The sequence below is a fragment of the Kogia breviceps genome, chromosome 5, assembly GCF_026419965.1.
Source record: "Kogia breviceps isolate mKogBre1 chromosome 5, mKogBre1 haplotype 1, whole genome shotgun sequence".
Lineage (NCBI taxonomy): Eukaryota > Metazoa > Chordata > Mammalia > Artiodactyla > Physeteridae > Kogia > Kogia breviceps.
In genome coordinates, this window is record NC_081314.1 from 122,721,332 (window position 1) to 122,743,367 (window position 22,036).

At 36.4% G+C, this 22,036-nt stretch overlaps 1 long non-coding RNA gene across 1 annotated transcript in view; it reads left to right on the plus strand.

Moving 5' to 3' along the window:
• The first annotated feature begins 6,909 nt into the window (after positions 1-6,909).
• LOC131757802 (uncharacterized) overlaps positions 6,910-22,036 on the plus strand; it is a 96,246-nt gene continuing 81,119 nt past the window's right edge. The window contains exons 1-2 of the long non-coding RNA XR_010840819.1: positions 6,910-7,113; positions 7,288-7,327. This is a non-coding gene — a long non-coding RNA (uncharacterized lncRNA). The remainder of the gene's footprint in view (positions 7,114-7,287; positions 7,328-22,036) is intronic.

The window sequence follows — 22,036 nt, forward strand, 5'->3', positions numbered from 1 at the left end:
TGTTTTCCTCAAAGAGTTTTATAGTGTCTGGCCTTTAATCCATTTTGAGTTTTTTTTGTATACGGTGTTAGGGAGTATCCCAATTTCATTCTTTTACATGCAGCTGTCCAGTTTTCCCAGCACCACTTATTGAAGAGCCTGTCCTTTCTCCATTGTATATTCTTGCCTCCTTCATCAAAGATAAGGTGACCGAATGTGCATGGGTTTATGTCTGGGCTTTCTATCCTGTTCCATTGATCTATATTTCTGTTTTTATGCCAGTACCATACTGTCTTGATTACTGTAGCTTTGTAGTATAGTCTGAAGTCCAGGAGCCTTATTCCTCCAGCTCTGTTTTTCTTTCTCAAGATTGCTTTGCTTATTCGGAGTTTTTTGTGTTTCTATACAAATTGTGAATTTTTTTTGTTCTAGTTCTGTGAAAAAGGCCAGTGGTTGTTTGATAGGGATTGCATCGAATCTGTAGATTGCTTTGGGTAGTATTGTCATTTTCACAATGTTGATTCTTCCAATCCAAGAAAATGGTATCTCTCCATCTGTTTGTGTCATCTTCAATTTCTTTCATCAGTGTCTTATAGTTTTCTGCGTACAGGTCTTTTGTCTCCTTTAGATTTATTCCTAGGTATTTTATTCTTTTTGTTGCAATGGGAAATGGGAGTGTTTCCTTAACCCCTGTCTCAGATTTTTCATCATTAGTGTAAAGGAATGGAAGAGATTTCTGTGCATTAATTTTGTATCCTACTACTTTACCAAATTCATTGATTAGCTCTAGTAGTTTTCTGGTAGCATCTTTAGGATTCTCTATGTATAGTATCATATCATCTGCAAACAGTGACAGTTTTACCCTTCTTTTCTGATTTGGATTCCTTTTATTTCCTTTTCATCTCTGATTTCTGAGGCTAAAACTTCCAAAACTATGTTGAATAATAGCGGTGAGAGTGGGCAACCTTGTCCTGTTCCTGATCTTAGCAGAAATGGTGTCAGTTTTTCACCATTGAGGACGATGTTGGCTGTGGGTTTGTCATATATGGCCTTTATTATGTTGAAGTAGGTACCCTCGATGCCTACTTTCTGGAGAGCTTTTTATCATAAATGGTGCTGAATTTTGTCAAAAGCTTTTTCTGCATCTGTTGAGATTATCATATGGTTTTTATTCCTCAGTTTATTAATATGGTGTATCACATTGATTGATCTGCATATATTGAAGAATCTTTGCATTCCTGGGATAAGCCTCACTGGATCATGGTGTATGATCCTTTTAATGTGCTGTTGGATTCTGTTTGCTAGTATTTTGTTGAGGATTTCTGTATCTATGCTCATCAGTGATGTTGGCCTGTGGTTTTCTTTTTTTGTGACATCTGTGTCTGGTTTTGGTATCGGGGTGATGGTGGCCTCGTAGAATGCATTTGGGAGTGTTCCTCCCTCTGCTATCTTTTGGAAGAGTTTGAGAAGGATAGGTGTTAGCTCTTCTCTAAATGTTTGATAAAATTCACCTGTGAAGCCATCTGGTCCTGGGCTTTTGTTTGTTGGTAGATTTTAATCACAGTTTCAATTTCAGTGCTTGTGATTGGTCTGTTCATATTTTCTATTTCTTCCTGGTTCAGTCTCAGAAGGTTGTGCTTTTTTAAGAATTTGTCTGTTTCTTCCAGGTTGTCCATTTTATTGGCATATAGTTGCTTGTAGTAATCTCTCATGATCCTTTGTATTTCTGCAGTGTCAGTTGTTACTTCTCCTTTTTCATTTCTAATCCTGTTGATTTGAGTCTTCTCCCTTTTCTTCTTGATGAGTCTGGCTAATGGTTTATCAATTTTGTTTATCTTCACAAAGAACCAGCTTAGTTTTATTGATCTTTGCTATTGTTTCCTTCTTTTCTTTTTCATTGATTTCTGATCTGAGTTTTTGATTTCTTTCCTTCTTTTAACTTTCATTTATTTTTGCTCTTCTTTCTCTAATTGCTTTAGGTGTAAGATTAGGTTGTTTATTTGAGATTTTTCTTGGTTCTTGAGGTAGGATTGTATTGATATAAACTTCCCACTTAGAACTGCTTTTGCTGCATCCCATAGGTTTTGGGCCATTGTGTTTTCATTGTCATTTGTTTCTAGGAATTTTTTGATTTCCTCTTTTATTTCTTCAGTGATCTCTTGGTTATTTAGTAGTGTATTGTTTAGCCTCCATGAGTTTGTATATTGTACCGTTCTTTTCCTGTAATTAATATCTAGTCTCATAGTGCTGTGGTCAGAAAAGATACTTGATATGATTTCTATTTTCTTAAATTTACCAAGGCTTGATTTGTGACCCAAATATGATCTATCCTGGATCATATTTATCCAGATAACTCTGTTGTTTTTGGATAGAATGTCCTATAAATATCAATTAAGTGCATCTTGTTTAATGTGTCATTTAAAGCTTGTGTTTCCTTATTTATTTTCATTTTGGATGATCTGTCCATTGGTGAAAGTGGGGTTTTAAAGTCACCTAATATTATTGTGTTAGTATTGATTTCCCCTTTTAAGGCTGTTAGCATTTGCCTTGTGTTGAAGAGCTCCTATGTTGGGTGCATAAAATTTTACAATTGCTATATCTTCTTCTTGGATTGATCCCTTGATCATTATGTAGTGTCCTTCTTGGTCTCTTGTAATAGTCTTTATTTTAAAGTTTATTTTGTGTGATATGACAATTGATACTCCAGCTTTCTTTTGATTTCCATTTGCATGGAATATCTTTTTCCATCTGCTCACTTTCAGTCTGTATGTGTCCCTAGGTCTGAAGTGGGTCTCTTGTTGACAGCATATATACAGGTCTTGTTTCTGTATTCATTCAGCCAATCTATGTCTTTTGGTTGAAGCATTTAATCCATTTACATTTTAATGTAATTGTAGATATGTACATTCCTATTATCATTTTTTAAATTGTTTTGCGTTTGCTTTTGAGGGTTTTTTCCTTCTCTTGCATTTCCTACCTAGAGAAGTTCCTTTAGCGTTTGTTGTAAAGCTGGTTTGGTGGTGCTCAATTCTCTTAGCTTTTGCTTGTCCGTAAAGGTTTTACTTTCTCTGTCGAATCTGAATGAGATCCTTGCTCAGTAGAGTAATCTTGGTTGTAGGTTTTTCCCTTTCATCACTTTAAATATGTCCTGCTACTCCCTTCTGGCTTGCAGAGTTTTTAATGAAAGATCAGCTGTTAACCTTATGGGGATTCCCTTGTATGTTATTTGTTGCTTTTCCCTTGCTGCTTTTAATATTTTTTCATTGTATTTAATTTTTGATAGTTTGATTAATATGTGTCTTGGTGTGTTTCTCCTTCGATTTATCTTGTATGGGATTCTCTGTGCTTCCTGGAGTTGACTGTTATATGTCCTGCTACTCCCTTCTGGCTTGCAGAGTTTTTAATGAAAGATCAGCTGTTAACCTTATGGGGATTCCCTTGTATGTTATTTGTTGCTTTTCCCTTGCTGCTTTTAATATTTTTTCATTTTATTTAATTTTTGATAGTTTGATTAATATGTGTCTTGGTGTGTTTCTCCTTTGATTTATCTTGTATGGGATTCTCTGTTCTTCCTGGAGTTGACTATTTCCTTTCCCTTGTTTGGGAAGTTTTCAACTGTAATCTCTTCCAATATTCTTTCAGACCCTTTCTTTTTCTCTTCTTCTGGGACTCCTATAATTTGAATGTTTATATGTTTAATGTTGTCCCAGAGGTCTCTGAGCCTGTCCTCAATTCTTTTCATTCTTTTTTCTTTATTCTGATCATGGTAGTTATTTCCACTATTTTATCTTCCAGGTCACTTATCCATTCTTCTGTCTCAGTTATTCTGCTATTGGTTCCTTCTAGAGAATTTTAAATTTCATTTATTGTTTTGTTCATCATTGTTTGTTTGCTTTTTAGTTCTTCTTGGTCCTTGTTAAACGTATCTTTTATTTTCTCCATTCTTTTTCTATTATTTTGGATCATCTTCACGATCATTACTCTGAATTCTTTTTCAGGTAGACTGGCTATTTCCTCTTCATTTGTTTGGTCTGGTGGGTTTTTACCTTTCTCCATCATCTGTTGTATATTTCTCTGCATTCTCATTTCGTTTAACTTACTGTGTTTGGGGTCTCCTTTTCGCATGTTGCAGGTTCTTAGTGCCTGTTGTTTTTAGTGTCTGCCCCCAGTGGGTGAGGTTGGTTCAGTGCCTTGTGTAGGCTTCCTGTTGGAGGGGACTGGTGCCTGTCTTCCTGTGGGTGGGGCTGGATCTTGTCTTTCTGGTGGGCATTGCCACGTCCGGTTGTATGTTTTGGGGTGTCTGTGAACTTAGTATGATTTTAGGCAGCCTCTCTGCTAATGGGTTGTGTTATGTTCCTGTGTTGCTAGTTGTTTGACATGGGTTGTCCAGCACTGGAGCTTGCTGGCCTTTGGGTGGAGCTGGGTTTTAATGTTGAGAGAAAGATCTCTGGGAGAGCTCTCACTGATTAATATTGCGTGGGGCTGGGAGGTCTCTGGTGGTCCAATGTCCTGAACTCGGCACTCCCACCTCAGAGGCTCATAGCTGACACCAGGGCGGAGCACCAAGACCCTGTCAGCCACACAGCTCAGAAGAAAAGGGAGAAAAAAAGAAAGAAAAAAAAAGGAATAAATGAAAAAAAATATTAAAATAAAAAAATAATATTTTTTTTAAAAAGAGAGCAACCAAACCAAGAAACAAATCTACCAGTGATAACAAGCACTAAAAACTATACTAAGATAAACATAAAAATCAGAAACAAATCAGTTGCATACAGCAAACCCCAAGTATACATTTGTTCCCAAAGTCCACTGCCTCAATTTTGGGATGATTTCTTGTCTATTCAGGTATTCCACAATGCAGAGAACATCACATTGATTGTGGCAATTTAATCACTGCTCCTGAGGCTTCTGAGAGAAATTTCCTTTTCTCTTTGTTCACACAGCTCCCCGGGTTCAGCTTTGGTTTTGGCCCCACCTCTGAGTGTAGGTTGCCCTCAGGCATCTGTTCCTTTTGGGAGGTCTGAGCTCTTCTGCCAGTGTTCAGTAGGTGTTCTGTAGGAGTTGTTCCACATGTAGATGTATTTTTTAAGTATTTGTGGGGAGGAAGGTGATCTCCATGTCTCACTCCTCCATCATCTTGAAGCGAATCCCAATAATTCAGTTTTTAAAAGTTATTCAATAGTTCTGAAAAACAATATCAAGTATTCCCTGCTGCTAATGTACTCCAGGTCTGAGCAGAGAAAAGAAGAGCATCCTGAGAAAGGATCCTGCAACAGAGTCAAGTTCACAGTAGCTGGGGCGCACCCACTCCAAAACCCAAGGTGGCCAGACAGCTTCTGTGAGCTGGGGTCTGCCTTCTCCCTCCCTCTCCAGGTAGTCAGAGCTCCCTCTAACTTGCTCTGTGAACCTGCATGCTGTATGCAGTTTTGAGGACTGCCTTTACTGTGGTCTTTTTAATTTGATTTTCCCCTCTCAATTTTCAGCCATTTAGCATCCCAAACTTCCTTCTATGACTTTTGAAGCCAGCAAGTCTGAACCTTTGCTTGAGCATTAGCCCCCTTCTTCCCCCTCCCCAGGTGCTTACCTGGTGGGTGTCCTCAGTGAAAAGCCTTGGAAACAAGGATTTCACCTGGTTCAGCTCCTTTCTTTCTTGAAAGAGTCAAATGCCCTCCAGCTTCTTTCTGCTTTTGCTCACTCTCTAGGATTTCCTCAGAGTTATTTTTTATATTTTGCTCAGGAATTTGAATAGTTATACGTTCAATATAAGTGACTCCATCATTCTCATAGAATAAATTTAATTATGAAGGTTCATATTGTGCTACATCCTTGAAAGGGAAATCTGAAACAAAGAGACTAAAATAGATTCAACTCTCTGAGAGTGGCTTTGTTATTAGGGGAGATATAGAATTAACCCAGGAGAAAGAGTCTGCTTTCTCTGAGGGGAATTTAATTTTATTGTATAATGGTATATAAATTGAAATTTAATTATTTATTTGATCAATTTTATTAACATATGTAAAAAATAATTGAATATTTTATTAAAGATAAGGAAGAAAGAAGCAGTAAATCAGTTTAATAAGCATTTACTGAACACATCCTTGGTCCTTAAAAAATCACATTCCAGTTCATAAAGAGAAAGCAGAAATGTTCCTAATCTTTCCAGGTTCTCTTCATTATTCAGTTTAAAAAAATTAACTCGATTTTGGGAAGATGAAGGCAGTGGCCTAAATTTCAGTTCTTGCTGAATCCACAAATGCAGAGAAAGAAAGCCAGCTGGAAAGGATGGCAATCTGAAAACAGCAGGCATAGCCGGAGGGGTTCTCAGGATCAAATTTACTGGTTAGTGTGTGGGGACTTCTGTAAGGTCTGGACCCTAAAAACTTTTGATGCTAAAAAATAGAAGCTCTCTTTCAGGTCAGTCTTGCTTGAACCAGGAGAAAAGTCTGGGTGTAGAATCCTAACTGAACAGAACAATGACAAGTTCAAAAGAAAATATTGATCTAGGACTCAGGGGATGGCAAACTTTTTCTTTAAAGGGCCAGCTTTATTTTGGGCACCTGCGTCTCTGTGCATCATCTTTCATTCTTTCCTTCCTTCCTTCCTTTCCTTTTCTTTTCAATGTTTTAGAAATGTGGAAAACATTCTTAGCTTGAAGGCAGTACAAAAAGCCAGAGGTCCATATCTGGTCCATAGGCGGTCGTTTGTCCTCCTTGATCTAGGTGAAAATGAGAAAGGGAAGCAAAGGAAGACCATCTCAGAAAGCAGGACTCTGTATTATTTCAATCACTTTGAGAAAACAACAAAAGAGGGAGCTCTAGAGCCATGAAGTTAGAAAAGATAGCAGGGCTCATTCCTCCTTTCAAAAAAGACCCGAACACTCATTTTACTTAAAATTGAGCAATAGAAAAGGGTGAGTAGAACGTCATACCCATTTAAAATAGAAAAAGGGAGAGACAGGAGCACAGGAGCCTCCATACAGATTAGGAGAATTCTCAAGAGATGTGCCCTCAGAGATATGAAAACTGTAACCTAATATTTCAAAACAAAATACATTAAAAACATAATAGAGAATATGGATAAACAACATAAATTTGAATGATGAAAATGAAGAAATACACTTCTCTGAAGAAAACTGTTAGTAAAGTGTTTTTGAATATATATGTAAACTGTTGAATGCTGATTTCAAGTCTAATAATGTGGACATAATAGTAACCTCCCTCTCTAGTACCTTATACCTTAGGAGGGGTCTCTGGTTTTATGAAAGATATAATTTAATACTGCCTTAATTCTCTGTTCCTTCTCTTTCAGACAATCTTCTTATCTTCTTTGAAGCCATCCAACGATTGGGGTATGTATTAGAATGGTAAGAATTTATTTTTGTGAGGAATTTTATTGAATAGGTCATGCTAATAGAAATAATGTTTATAATTTCAGAAGTTAGAATAAATAAGCAAATTATATGTGTGAGATGGATGTTATTTGTTACTTTATTGCTGTTTTGATCAAATCTCAGGGGTGATTAAATCTACTGAAATTTATCAAATTTATCATTTATCTGAAAGATGACCTTTTCTAAACTACCTCGTGCACTTAATCCATTATACGAATGTACACTATTCCGGGAGGAGAGGATTTCCATTTTTCTAATATTACCCTTCTTGCAATCAATGCTATTCTCAAGAGGATTTTTGTTTCATGGACTGGATGTTCTTTGTAAATTCTCAACATGACCTGATATAAAAATCAATGCATCTTTAGGTAAGTTCATTTCTATTATTAGATCTCACTGTAGCTTCACGCTAACGTGTTTCGAAATATAAGCAGCGCCCTACCACAGGGTATGGCTTTTTCCTGGTAATGCATTAAATTTCATTATGGTAAAAACCATTATAGCAACAATAAAATCCACCACAGGTTTAAAAAAAGTCGCTGAGCTCCAGCCGATTGCCAATAATATTTGTGCTTTAATGGTCTAATTACAATACTGGTCTTAATTAAGTTAAAACGTGCTTTTTGTCTAGGTTATATCTCTATTTGTGATCTGCCCCCGTGATAACGAAGGCAGATTTTCTAGCTCAGTAAGGACTAAAGGAAGTGCTTTCTGTGAAGAGAGGTAAACAGCTTCTCTGGAAGCCCACAGCAAAAGAGGAAAGCAAAGCAGTGCACATAGCATTGCTTACAGGATAAATCTGCATGAGCAATTTATTTCATGGAATAAAGAGAGGATGATTAATTCTGCATTTTGCATATTCATGAAGTAAACCTACCCAAATTAAAGAAAAGGTGCCAAAAGATGTCCGGGGGCATTTGAGGTCTGTTTTATTTCAGTCCGATTCTGATGGAGGAGGTGGTTAATTATCCTGCAACTTGGTTTTTCTAGCCATAGTAATTAGAACATTCCAGCGCAAGGAAAGAATTTAGACACTTTGAAGTGGCTGTAGAAGGCTCTGCCCTGGACTATAATTTTTCTAGAGTCTAGAGTACACAGAACACTTCAGTGATTATATTTTCTATTGATCTTATTCTCCCATCAGAGCCCAACTCTTCATAACTCTCACATGTGTTTGGAGCTGTGTGGCTTTCTATTGATCACCTCCTCTTCATTATCCATTAAAAAAAATTTCACGTTCATGGTATGGACTTCTTAATGATGTACTTGATTGAAATAGTCATCTTACGCTTTTCAAGTTTAACATAGCAAGAAGAGAGGTGATTTTGAAGCAAAAACATTATTTTACATATTCAAAAGAGGTGTGAGTCAGCAAGGTTGCAGAAATTCTTTGGGCCTGATCGCAATGCCAGTCAAGTGTTCTCATGATAAGTTAGAAAGTGTTGTAGAGGCATTTATGGGACACGATGGAGAAAATAAAGCTTTATGGTAAAATTTCAATACCTAGTTTGAAGTATTTCCAGAAAATTAGACATGCACAAAATAACTACATATAAGAATGGTCTAAAAAGACAAGTACGGGGCTTCCCTGGTGGCGCAGTGGTTGAGAGTCCGCCTGCCGATGCAGGGGACGCAGGTTCGTGCCCCGGTCTGGGAAGATCCCACGTGCCGCGGAGCGGCTGGGCCCGTGGGCCATGGCCGCTGGGCCTGCGCGTCCGGAGCCTGTGCTCCGCAACGGGAGAGGCCACAACAGTCAGAGGCCCGCGTACCACAAAAAAAAAAAAAAAAAAAAAAAGACAAGTAAGTCATTGTTGGGTTGTCCACCAATTTGGACAATAAGAGCTCCTGTGTCCTTTGATGAGCCCTATTTACAGTTTTAGGCCACTGCTGAAATCATATTTTTTTCTCAATGGTTAGTGTCCTATCCTTAAAATTTTGTAACATCATTTTGAATCTTAAAAACATCCATATTCAAAATGTGCCTTACATTTCCATTATTGGATGCAATGAGCAGCTTTTTAACATTTCATATTCTGTTGTTTAAGGCAAAAGCATTGTGAAAATCATAACCTTAACGTTAAGTACTCATGGGAGACATGGTGCAATATTTTTTATACTCCAACATGGCTGTTTAAAATAAGGAAGAAAATTCCCATGGCTGTCACAGGAGGAATGTGAGGCTCCTTATGAGAAAGTGGGGTGAAAGTGGAAAGAAGCTCTTTCAATATCTTCAGGAGTCCTTTGTTTTAAGGCTTCTTTCTCCGAGGAGTAGTGGAGATTTCAATGATTGTCCCTTTTTGTATTCTCTAGCTTTGCATCAGAATGGCTAGCAAATTCTCCAGTAGGGTACAATTCGTCTTGATCCTCATGAACAAATAAATGAGCAATAGCAAAGATTATTGAAATCTATTACAAATCCACAGAGCATGAAAACTTGAGGACTATAGTCCCTTCAATGAGAGAGCTAGATGCTTCTGTAGCTATCTATTTGAGGGGACCTTTTATTAAGGAGAAAGAAGATAGGAGTAAGTTTCAGGAGCCTAGTGGTTTTAATCCCAATTTGCCTATTACCAATGATATAACTTGGGGAAAGACCCTCAACATTTTCAGGTTTCTATTACATAAAGGGTCAAATAAGGGGATTTCTCAGGCCACTTTCATGATAACATTCTGAGTGGCTTTTATTTGTTATATTGTTAGAAGATTTGTATATTTTAGTTTATAAGAAAAGATCACATTTTTATTTTATGCAATTCACCTAAGGAAATTGATAAAGGGATGAAGACACAGCCTAAAATAATTCTAGAAAGTTAGGCCATTTCCCTCCATGTATCTTCTGGATTCTTTATAGATGTATTTAAGAGATTAAAGAGAGAAGACCAAGAAGAAAACCAGCATTGTTCAGTGATACATCTTTCAGTGTCAAAGAATTATTTAACATTTTGAGGACATTTTCCACCAGAATTCTTGACTGGTCATGGAATGTTATAAAAATTCATCATTTTTCCGGAAAAAGAATGACTTTTATGCTAATCAATGTTCTTTGTTCATTTCCTGGACAGAACTCTTAGCTCTTCGATAACAGGCTTTTCTAATTCTGTTTTGTAATTGCAGTAAGGCATCTTTGAGGATTTATCTCTACTGATGCAATGCCAGCAGTATGTGGCCTTTTCTTGAACCCATCAGAATTGTGACTTTTCTTTGAACTCTTGGCTGCTTGGTGCTACTGACCTTGTTGCTCGTTTATAACTTGGGTGCCATTTATCACTCCCAGACTTACAGATATTATTGTGGAAAGGGACTGAATGCAATCATTCATGCTGTTGCGTCTTTCTAGTGGTGCCTTCCAGCTTCCTTCCTTACAGGATAACTGATAGGGAGAGATTAGTGACAAAGCTGTAATTCTATTGAGGGGTTGTGATGTAACTGTATCATAAACCATGAAGTGAGACTCAGGAGGTTTGAGATCACGAATGCAGAGATTAAGTTACAGCAGCCATAGTCAATCTCTGTCAATATGTGTTTTGTGATGGTTTGTAATCTGCCTGTAAGATATTAGCTACCTGTAGAAAATACCTTTTTTTCTTCTAGTATTGACTTTATTACATAGCTTCTGCAATTTCAGAGCTTAAAAGAAATATTGATTTTTATTTTTACAAATACATACAGACATTTTACAGGCCATTAAAAAAACTTGCTCTTTGTTTTGGTGATATATGTGTGTGTTTTTTTTTTAATCGTAGTATAATTGACATAATGTTATATTCGTCTCAGGTATACAACATAATGATTCGGTATTCGTAGTAATATATGTTTTAACTCAAACTTTTTGTAGGTTTGTTATACAACACTTGAAATAGTCAGGTTTTGATATTTTGCAATTGAACTTTTTATACATGTATGAAATTTTAAAAGATAATTTATTGAGGTTGAAATTCACCAAATAAACGGAACCATTTTGACGTAAATAATTCAATGACATTTAGTACATTGATAGTACTGTGTCACCACCACATCTACCTAGTTCAAAACACTTCTATCCCCCAAGGTAAAACGCCATACCTATTCAGCAGTTTCCCCCCACTCTCCCCAGCTCTATGTATAAAAATTTTTAACTAAAAAGAAATGAATTGACATTTTATTTGCTTAACACTCAGAAGGAATTTAAGCCATTATTTTGGAATCCATATCATTTCAGTTAATTTGTGCCTTGAGCAGCACTTTTGTAAGTTATTTTGGGGAATGGAGTTTGTCCAGGTGACAGAAGTCTGTGGGAGTATTAACAGATATTTATTTAGGATGCCAAAGAACCTGGTTAAGCTAGTATACATAGATTTCCTTCCTGCAGGATTTTTTAGAAACCTTTTGGGTATTAATAAACTCTGCTTCTCTTTAGTCTAGAGTGATAGTATACAGCAACACCTGAATTATGTGCCTCATTTTTCCGGGAGCATTCTGAGTCTACTGTTGAGAACCTCTCTTTGTCAAACAGTAATCTATGTCTAATTGTGATATTGTTAGAGGAGAGTATCAAGAAATAGGAGGTTTTTACTAAGGGAATTTTAAAAAAATGAATCAGATTTTTAAAGCTTATGCTGACATCCTACTCTTAGTTAGAAAGAGCAACGTGCTGGGATTTAGGATTTCTGGAATTTTTTCTAGTAAAGAAAAATAAGAGTTAACATCTTAAAAACATTTTAATATATTATCTGTATTTCTATCAATAACCCTGAAAACTAGGTATTATTTCCCTAATATTATAGATGGATAAACTGAAGTTCATGGTTAAATTATTTAACTTTAGTCACATCAAAATATCTTCTTCTGGGATTAAACGATTTGCCCAATATATCATAATTATAAAAGGCAGAGTAGTAATTTGAATTCAGAAGTCTGGGCTTCCAAATCCTGCAGCCTTTTTTACTCTGCAGCATCACTGTCTAAGCATGAGCTTTAGACTCTGGTTTCCTGGGCCTTGGTTTTCATATTTATGATAATGAAGAAACTGATGATCTCTAAGTTCTGTCCTAGCTTTGAAATTCTGTTGCTTAAATCCTGTACTATTTCCTAGCCTGTCTAAAGATATAGTAAAAAGGAAATTTTATATCCCTACATCAGGAATACCAAGATCTCAATATGTGTTAAAATACACTCTCAAATAAATGAGCAATTATGACAGCTGACATTTATACAAACCTCCCAGAACTCAGAATGAGTTATAGAATCAAGGGAGGAACTCTGCCCTGCTTTTATAAATATAGTTAAGACCAATGTAAATATATGACTTGCCTTTAACACTAGGGTGTCTTAGACATAGATTGAGCTTGCAAAGAGGGTATGTGTGTGTTTGCCTTCCCCTGGCCATCCTTGTTCATCAAATAAAGGAGTCAGTTCTGGAGCTGAGGAGGTCTGTATCCAGGTGAGAGAGGAGAGAATGTCAAAATAGATTCACCACCTTTAAATCAGCTCATTTGTTATTTTATTAGAGGAAAAGATTATAGAGTAAATAGATTTGGTCAAGCCTCAAATGACCAAATGGAATTTTTTCTCTCACCCTTAAATTATTTTTTGCCTGTTTACAAAGACCAGTGTTTCTCTCCCTTTTTCTACACACATGCATTGCCGAAAAAATTATCAAATTTCCCTTCCTTCTAATTATAATAAAGCTTCTTTAAATCACAGTAGCATATGCATATTACCACTTATGAAGATTTTATAAGCTTTATTTTCTATGGTTTGTATTAATAACTGTTATGATATGACAAAGTACTTTTTGTTGGCTTTGTAAAATTTAAAATAAATATCATACTGAATATGTTTTTCAAACCATGTGTCCCCGTTTCCCTCACCTTTCACCCTGATATTCTGGTATCTTCCCTCAACCTTGTTCTATATTGTAAATCACCCCTTTCCAGGATAGAAAGTAAATTTCTGTTCTCATTTCATTTTCATAAGACTCTTCTCCATTTTTAGATGAGAAACTGAAAACAGAGAGTCTGCATAGAGGAGAGGGATTTGGTAAATCAGGTCGTTGTAGGCTAATTGGATCAACATCGGAATAGGAGGAAATGCTCAAAAGATTTAATTCTTTCAACATGTACACCTCCTACAAAATTATAACAGGTTTCAAACATCTTTTGAAGACCAGTGGGCTTTTAAAAAGCCCACATGTTTGACTTTTATGGTTATTAACAGAATTATCTTTGGGAAAAATGTGGTAGCATCATAACTTTTCCCCAAAGCCTCTCTTAATCTTTTGATACTTAGTCATCTGTTTTGGGGTCAATGTCTTCTCTTCAATTGTTTCCGTGCATATAAGTGAAAGCAGTCCTCCAAAACCACTTTCATGGACTTCATGGAATCCCACATCTTTTGCAAAATGTGTAATTTTGCTTAGCCATCCATGTCCACTGTCAGATTTTCATAACTCCTGACAAAGAACTGATAGACTGGTTTCATTAAATGGTTGGTATGATGGGCAGGAAGAGAAGTTAGAGTCGGGAAAGCAGGAAAGTTTTCATTAGAGTCTAATTTTTAAGTTATAATTTTATGATATATTTATTTATGTTATGTGAATTTGTGAAAGTGGTGGGTCAGAAAAGAAACATTCAGATACCACAGACACCTTTTAAACCACAGATCCTTCTACAAAATAACTTTTGTGTATGTAAAATAGTTTATTGTTTATATGTGAATATTTTATTCCTAATAAAACTGCTTCTCTCAGATATCTCACCACCATCCAGATTAAGCATTCATTTCCATTTGTGAGCCCACCTAAATTTATCCCTCATCCATCCCCAAAGAGAGAGGTATCAGAAGTACACAGTTAGGGCCACCAATAACTAGCTCTTGAATATATCCTAGGGTTCACAGCTTACTGACCATAGACTATGTCAAACACTTCATATAAGTAGCCCTGGATATTGACCTTCCTGTTTAAGGACAGGCAGCACTGCAGCTCCGCAGCACCTGGAGGTCTATGAAACCACTTTAGGGACACGTGGCTGGTTCCAACATAGGGAATGGATCTATGCAAGGACTCATAAAATCTGAATGATTTATCCAAAGTAAACACTAGGATATTGCCCCCTCTGGTCCTTTCAATGTAGGGAAGGAATATAACAAGCTACTCTTGCTTTTCACTAGAGGATGTTCATGAAAATTTTCATGACTTGTTTCATTGCCCAAAAGATTGATTTTTCTCATAGGAACAACTGTAATGGGTGGTAGGTGTCATATTTCTGATCAAGAACCCAACATAAAACTAATCAGAGCAAAACATCTAACAACTATAAAAATCTACAATAATGCAAACTATCAAAATCTTTCTTGAAATAAAAGAATAGGGAAAAATATACTGAACATATCAGTTATATAAAAAAACTATCATTATAGATTTGACTAAAAACATATAGCTAGTTGTGATAAACACTCTCTAAGTGACTTTTATTTGCTTCCTTAGAAATTAGAAAGTATTCTCTGATATGATTTTTTTCAGCTAGCTTTAAGAGCTGTCCAGGGAAATGTGAATGCCTTATTTTCCTTTCCTCACTTTTTTTTTTTTTTTTCTGTAGCAAGCAGATGTGTTTTGCAGAAATAATCTAGAGTTTCTTTTATTTTGCCAAGCCAGCGTATCATTAAATATTGAGTGAGACTACCAACGGCGTGAAAATTGAATAAGGATAGTGGTGAAATTTACCAAAAACAGTTAGTTGATAGACAGTGAGCTCCTCATATAAAACTATTCAGGGAAAGTTCCTTGAAGCAAATTTTTGTGCTTCTTAGTGTCAGCTTTGTTTACGGCATGTTCAGGTTACCAGAGCCTTCACTGGAGATGAGGCGGTCTATGGAGGCTACCAGGATAATGCTTCCCTGTAGACCTTGGCATTCCTCCCCCACCCCCCACCCCTCCTTGCAGTTGAGTATGTTGGCACTGGCTCAGTATTTACTCTCTCCCCGTCTTGGGATGGACTACACAGGGTTCTCTGATCCTCATGAGCCAGAGGCATTCTATTCATCTCTCCCAGCCCTTCACTGCCATACATTTTCTAAAGCATAAGTATGTTCTTGCCCAACCCAAGGACCTGGTTTATCGTGCTCATTTTAAAGAAAGAATTAGTATACAGTAATTGAGGTGGGGAGTGGGAGTTAGCTTCAGAGATGGTTTCACATGTTAAACCACTGAAGTGTGGAAAGAATCAAATGTGAAATTGAAGCCTGGTGTGAAGGAAAGAACAGTAGACTAGAATTCCGAAAAGGTGTGCTACTGATAGTTCTGCTGCTGCTTTGCTGTGTATCTTTGGGAAAATATTTAATCTCACCCTGTTTCATTTTCCTTATCTGTACAGTGGACCAACTTTAACGTCCATAGCTGTATGTTTATAGGTGAAATATGTCTTTGTTCCCTTATGCCATACCTCAAATGGCAAATGCCAAATGTACAGACTGGATTAAATATGTATAAATATTAATTTAGACATTCTTTTCTTAGTTACCGTATAGAATTCTTCATCTTATTTATATCAGTTGTATTAGTCAAGGTGTTCCAAGAAAAAGCAGAACCAATGGAATATATATATATATATATCTTCATATATATATATGAAGGTATTTATTACATGAAAGTGGTCCATGAGTGATAATGGAGGCTGAGAAGTCCTGAGATCTGCAGTCTGAAGGCTGTAGACCCAGGAGAGCCTCTGGTGTAGTTCAAGTCTAAGACTGAAGGCCTGAGAACTAGGAGAAACTGATAGACTCAAGACTCAAGATGAGACAATATTTCAGTTTGAGTCTGAAAGCAGAAAAAAACCAATATTCCAGCTCAAGCCATCAAGCAGGAGGAGTTCCCTCTTACTCACAGGAGGGTCAGCCTTTTTATTCTATTAAGGGTTCTTCAACCCCTTGGATGAGGCCCACTCACATAGGGGAGAGTAATCTGCTTTACTCAGTCTACTGACTCAAATGTTAGTCTCATCCAAAACACCCTCACAGACACACCTAGAATAATGTTTGACCAAGTATCTGGGGACCCCATGGCCTGGTCAAGTTGACACATAAAATTAACCATCACATTAGTGAAAAAGGAAACCATATAGGTAGTATGCATTTATCTCTAATCTTTGGGATTATCTATTTGATATCTATTTTCTAAAAGGCTTTAAAGATGTTTGAGAAACTAAGAACATCAGAATCACAGGGGTCACCCTAAGAGCTCACCTGACGCCAGAGCATTTGACTTTAATAAGACCCCTTATGTGGAGAGGATGACAGCTCCTTTCTTTGATCTGTATCACAAAGAGTAGAGACTGGAGGCTCTGAAGTATAATTTCCTCTTGATAAAGATCTTTTATCCATGATGTCATTTAAGCTTTCTTGAAGCTCCTAATTTTAATCCTTACCATCTTTCAGATTGATGAAGCCCACTGAGTGAAAGTGTGCCTTCATTTTCCAAAAATGCCTCCTTCATGTTTCATGAACATGGTCTCTTACTGGTACACCCTAGACTTGAAAAGAAGCATGCCCTTCATGGTTTCATATTTTTCACATATATCTTTTTCCTGGTCTTTATCTTTTCAAACCCCAAATCTGAAACTGTCTTTATTCTATTTTCATCTGGAAATTTGTATGCCACATGGCTTAATTGCCCTTGAGTTCTGAAAGCCACAATTGCTACTCTACATGAGTAGGTGGAAATTGGGCAACAAGGACACTGGATAGCTAACTGGAAGAGAAGGATGGTGATTTCAGGGTCAGAATCTTGGGTTCATGGTTAGTGTTGTGGGGCTTTGAACTTGAGCACAAATTCTTGCCCACAGTCTTCCCTGTCTTGTGAACACTGACTTACTTTGCAAGAGTTAACTCCAATATTCATGTACATTGTGACGCCTTCCTTCAACTTACCAGGCACAGTTAGTTTTCCTTTCCACATTTCTGTAACACAAATGCATATTTACTGTGAAGCAAAACACAGTTCAACCGCAGTTAGTTATGATTTGAGTCCTGTTCCGCTCATTGCAGTCACTAGAGCATTTTCAGGATAAGGCTAAGGGGAAGCCATGTTAGCTGTAATAAGGAAATACTGTTTGGAAAGTTTTTGATATGGCAAGTGAGAAATTATAGACTCCTCTTTGGGACATTTATTTTTTTTTAATGGGAGAAAATTTACCTAAAAATTAACGAAATATGCAAACAAAAGCAAAAGAGAAAGGTGAGAAGGAAAATTAATCAAAATTACTTTGACAATAAGAAGCAAATTGTAACAAAACATGTTCAAAACATACCCAAAATAGTACCTGGTTAAGAGAGACAGATGTTTTTCCAGGGCAAGGAAATTAATAGCTATAAATTGTCAGATGATCAAATTAGTGAAGAAATGAGTCATATGAACACAGTGGAAAATGACTTAAATTTTTTGCCGTTTGGACAGGATTATTGACTTTGATGAAGATAACATGAAACTCCTAATGACATCTAAGTAATGAAGATATCTGTGACAAACTGGTTAATAAATGTTGTCAACTCAGAGTATGTGAGATAGTCAATATGCAGGAATATTCTAAATGCCTGGAATCTTATACGAAAGGAACTTGATAAGTTTTCTCAAATTGGATAATGATCCTAAACATTTTTATAACATTACCAATAACAAGTTGTGAAGATAAAATTTTCTACAATATCAATACTAAAATAACTTTATTAAATTGTACTAGAGAAGAGACTGAATTTGCCAATCTTGTGAGGTTTATAATATTTTCAGCTTTTTAAATTTTGCAACTTTTTCATGATTTATTTTCTCATTCTAAATATTCACATACTTGCCTAATTTTACGTTTGTAAGTTTATATTCTTTTTCATTAAGAAGTTCCCTCAAGAATGTAAACTGGTATAGCCACCATGGAAAACAGTATGGAGAGTTGCCATATGATCCAGCAATCTCACTCCTGGGCATATATCCAGATTAAACTCTAATTTGAAAAGATACTTACACCCCTATGTTCATAGCAGCACTATTTACAATAGCCAAGACATGGAAACAACCTAAATGTTCATTGACAGATGAATGGATGAAGAAGATGTAGTGTGTATGTATACAATGGAATACTACTCATCCATAAAAAAGAATGAAATAATGCCATTTGCAGCAACATGGATGGACCCAGAGATTATTTTACTAAGTGAAGTAAGTCAGAAAGAGAAAGACAAATACCATATGCTATCACTTATATGTGGAATCTAAAATATGACAAAATGAACTTACCTATGAAACTGAAGTGGACTCACAGATATAGAGTACACACTTATGGTTGCCAAGGGTGAGGGGATATGGGAGGGGGATGAATTGGGAGTTTGGGATTAGCAGGTGCAAACTATTATATATAGAATGGATAAACAACAAGGTCCTACTGTATAGCAAAGGGAATTATGTTTAATATCCTGTAATAAACCAATGGAAAAGAATATGAAAAAGAATATATATATATGTATAACTTAATCACTTTGCTGTACAGTAGAAATTCAACACAACATTGTAAATCAACTATTTCTCAGTAAAATAAAAAATATTCCCTCAAATTTTGGGCCCTACAAAACTTGAATCATCCTGCATAGAATACTTCACATTCTAGTAAGCATTTATTTTATTTTAATTTTGCTTTCTGTCTGTTAATCCTTTATGAAGGAAACAAGGACTTTGATCTTTAAAACCTGTGTACCTAGCACAGTACTTGATACATAATTGTAGAAATTGCTTGATAAAGGATTATGGGATGTTTGAGTGTCTGACAGGGATTGGTTTAGAAACCCAAGGTGATTCTCAGAGTCCTCTGCTTTTACTAGTAAGATGATTGACATATTTAAAGGAAAGCCATTATATGATAGCAATTCATCATTTTGGAAAATTTAGAAAATATTGATTTGAGTAATACAGATAATCAAATCCTCCAATGAAAGCATAGTGTTCAGCTTAGAAAAAACATTTTTAAAGGTATTTGATTTCATCCTTCCACAGTTGTGATTAAAAACATAAAATTCTATGTCATAAGTAATGATGACTATTTTGAATGTGAAGAGAAATTTCTATTGCAAAAAGACTTTCACCTAAACTTACTTTTGACTTTGAGTGCAAATTACAAATAAACTCTGATAAGATTCTCCTTTAACGTTAAGAACACATTTAGATATTCTTAGCACTGTTGCCGACATTCCCGAGATGGTCCCAAACAAGGATCCTCCTGTCCCATATCAGTCACGCCTATTGAAGGAAACTGAGTTTGGCTAAGAAGCAAAGGAAAGCTTACTTCTCTGATCAGAGAATACAGAGGCGGGAACTGGTTCTAGACCACAAGCTCTCAGGCTATGGGCGGGGCTGCTTTACAGGGATCCCTCAGTGAGGAGGGGAGGGAGCGGAGTTCTCGCGAGGCCAGTGCAGCTGCGCTGCTCAGGCTCCAGATCGCAGTGCCAGGTGCAGCACATCCGCACACAGCCCGCTGCCGCCGCCGCCATCTTTGATTGCCGTGCTTTTGTGTGCAGCTTCTGCACACGGTCCCAAGCTGAGGTGTTGGTGCAGCCATTTCACACCGGGAACTCTGGTCTGAAGGACCTGGCGGGAGGCCTCTGCACGGGCACCCTATGAGCAAGTGAGACCAAACTAAGCACCAAGGAAAAAAAACAGGTTTGACCTTATTTTATTACCCAGATTCTATTTTTATTCCCTGGGAATTGTTAATGGACTTTGCTGGTAACAGTGTTATAATCATTATTATTATTTTTTTTAATGTTTGAATATATCTGGAGCAATGAGAGTGAGGCAGTACTTTTGGTTATGGAAAGTTAAAAACAAATATAAACCAAAGAGAGCTCTGAGTCTCGCTTCAGTGAAGGTGAGAGGCACTTTCATTTTCAAAGAGTAGAAAATTCATACTGCAAATAAGTTTAGTTTATTCCGTATGCATAACAAATAAGTTCTAGAAAAGGAAAAATGATAAAGTCAATTAAACATATTCGAACCTCATTCTTGTAACAGACGATGATATTTTGTACTACAATACAATAATGAGTGAAGTTTGAATTCATGTTGTAGATGTACAATTAAACTAAATACATAGTTTCTTAACATTTCCTTAAGATTAGACATGTGATTAAACAAAATTTCTTTAAACTTTATCTTATTATACAATATTATGTCTTTATTTTATTTAAATATCATGATTTAGAGTATGCAGTTAAAATGCTGTTCAGTGATAGGTATTTCTTCATTTGTTTCTTTTTTTAAAATTGTAATAAAATCTAGAAATGGGGATTTCAGGCAGTATCTATTTCTGAAAGCTTTAGGATTGCTTCTTACTTATCTAGGCAGACTTAGATATGCTTCTGTCCTTTTAAATGAGACTTACCGTCCTGGAGAGGAGGTGATGACTTTTGAATGCTCCCAGAAGAAAACATCATAGGAAAGAAAAAAAATTTGCTGCTTGAGTGCTTGGGTTTCAAGACTGGGGAATACAGAAAATCTGAAAAAGCTCCTCAGTGACCCACTAGAGAAATATTCCCCTCCAGTTTTTTTCCCTTCAGCTAGATGTTTAAAAAGATAAGCATTCTCTTTCTCTCACTCTCCCAAAGCATTATTTTATACAAGTCACACTCACTCAATCAGTAAAAATTTACATATTGAAAGCCAAACACTAAGAGTGTCGGATACCATGGTATGTTGCAGCAAGGGTATGAAGAAACAGATAAAAACATACCTTGCTCTCGAGTAACTCTTGGTCTAATTTTGGGGAAAATATTATGATAAATGCTAATATTATAAGCAAGAATAGAGTGCTATAAGAGCAGAGGGGGCAATGAACTAACTTGGTTTGAGTGAATCAGGAAAGGAATCATCAAGCAGACTGAGCACATGTTTGTGTTAGAGTCATAAAACTTTAGAACTGGAAGGGGATTTATACATTACCTAACCTACAAATTAGGTATAAATTTTAAAATAAAATATTGAAGTATGCAGTACAAAGTTGAAGCTTTTCATTGATTTATTCAACAAATAATTATTGAATACCAACTATGTGCCCAGCATATTTCTAGGCATTGGGATTAACACTGTCAAGAAAACAAAAACAAAAGCAAGCTTACTGGACTAAGGTGATCTAGAGGCTCCTAAACTCCCCTCCTCCCAGGGACACACAAAATATACAGCTACACCTAGAGCAACCACCTGAGAAAGACATCCAGAAACTAGCTAAGTGACTCCTACATATCAAGTGAATGAGAAATGCCTATATCAAAATGGGTAGGAGAGGCTGAGACACACTCTCACCATAAACCTCACCCCTGACAGGGTGCCCATGGGAAACATTTCAGCTTTAAGGATACACACAGATTGAAAGTGAAGGGATGAGAAAAGATATCCCATGAAAATGGAAACCAAAAGAAACAAGGGATAGCTATACTTGTGTCATACAAAACAGGCTTTAAGCCGAAGACTGTAACAAGAGACAAAGAAGGTTATTATATGTGATAGAGTGGTCAATTCATAAGAGGATATAACAGTAAATATTTATGCACCCAACATAGGAGTACCTAAATATATAAAGCAAATATTAACAGACTTGAAGGGAGAAATAGACAGTGATACAATAGTAGGGGATTTCAAAATCCCACTTTTAACAATGG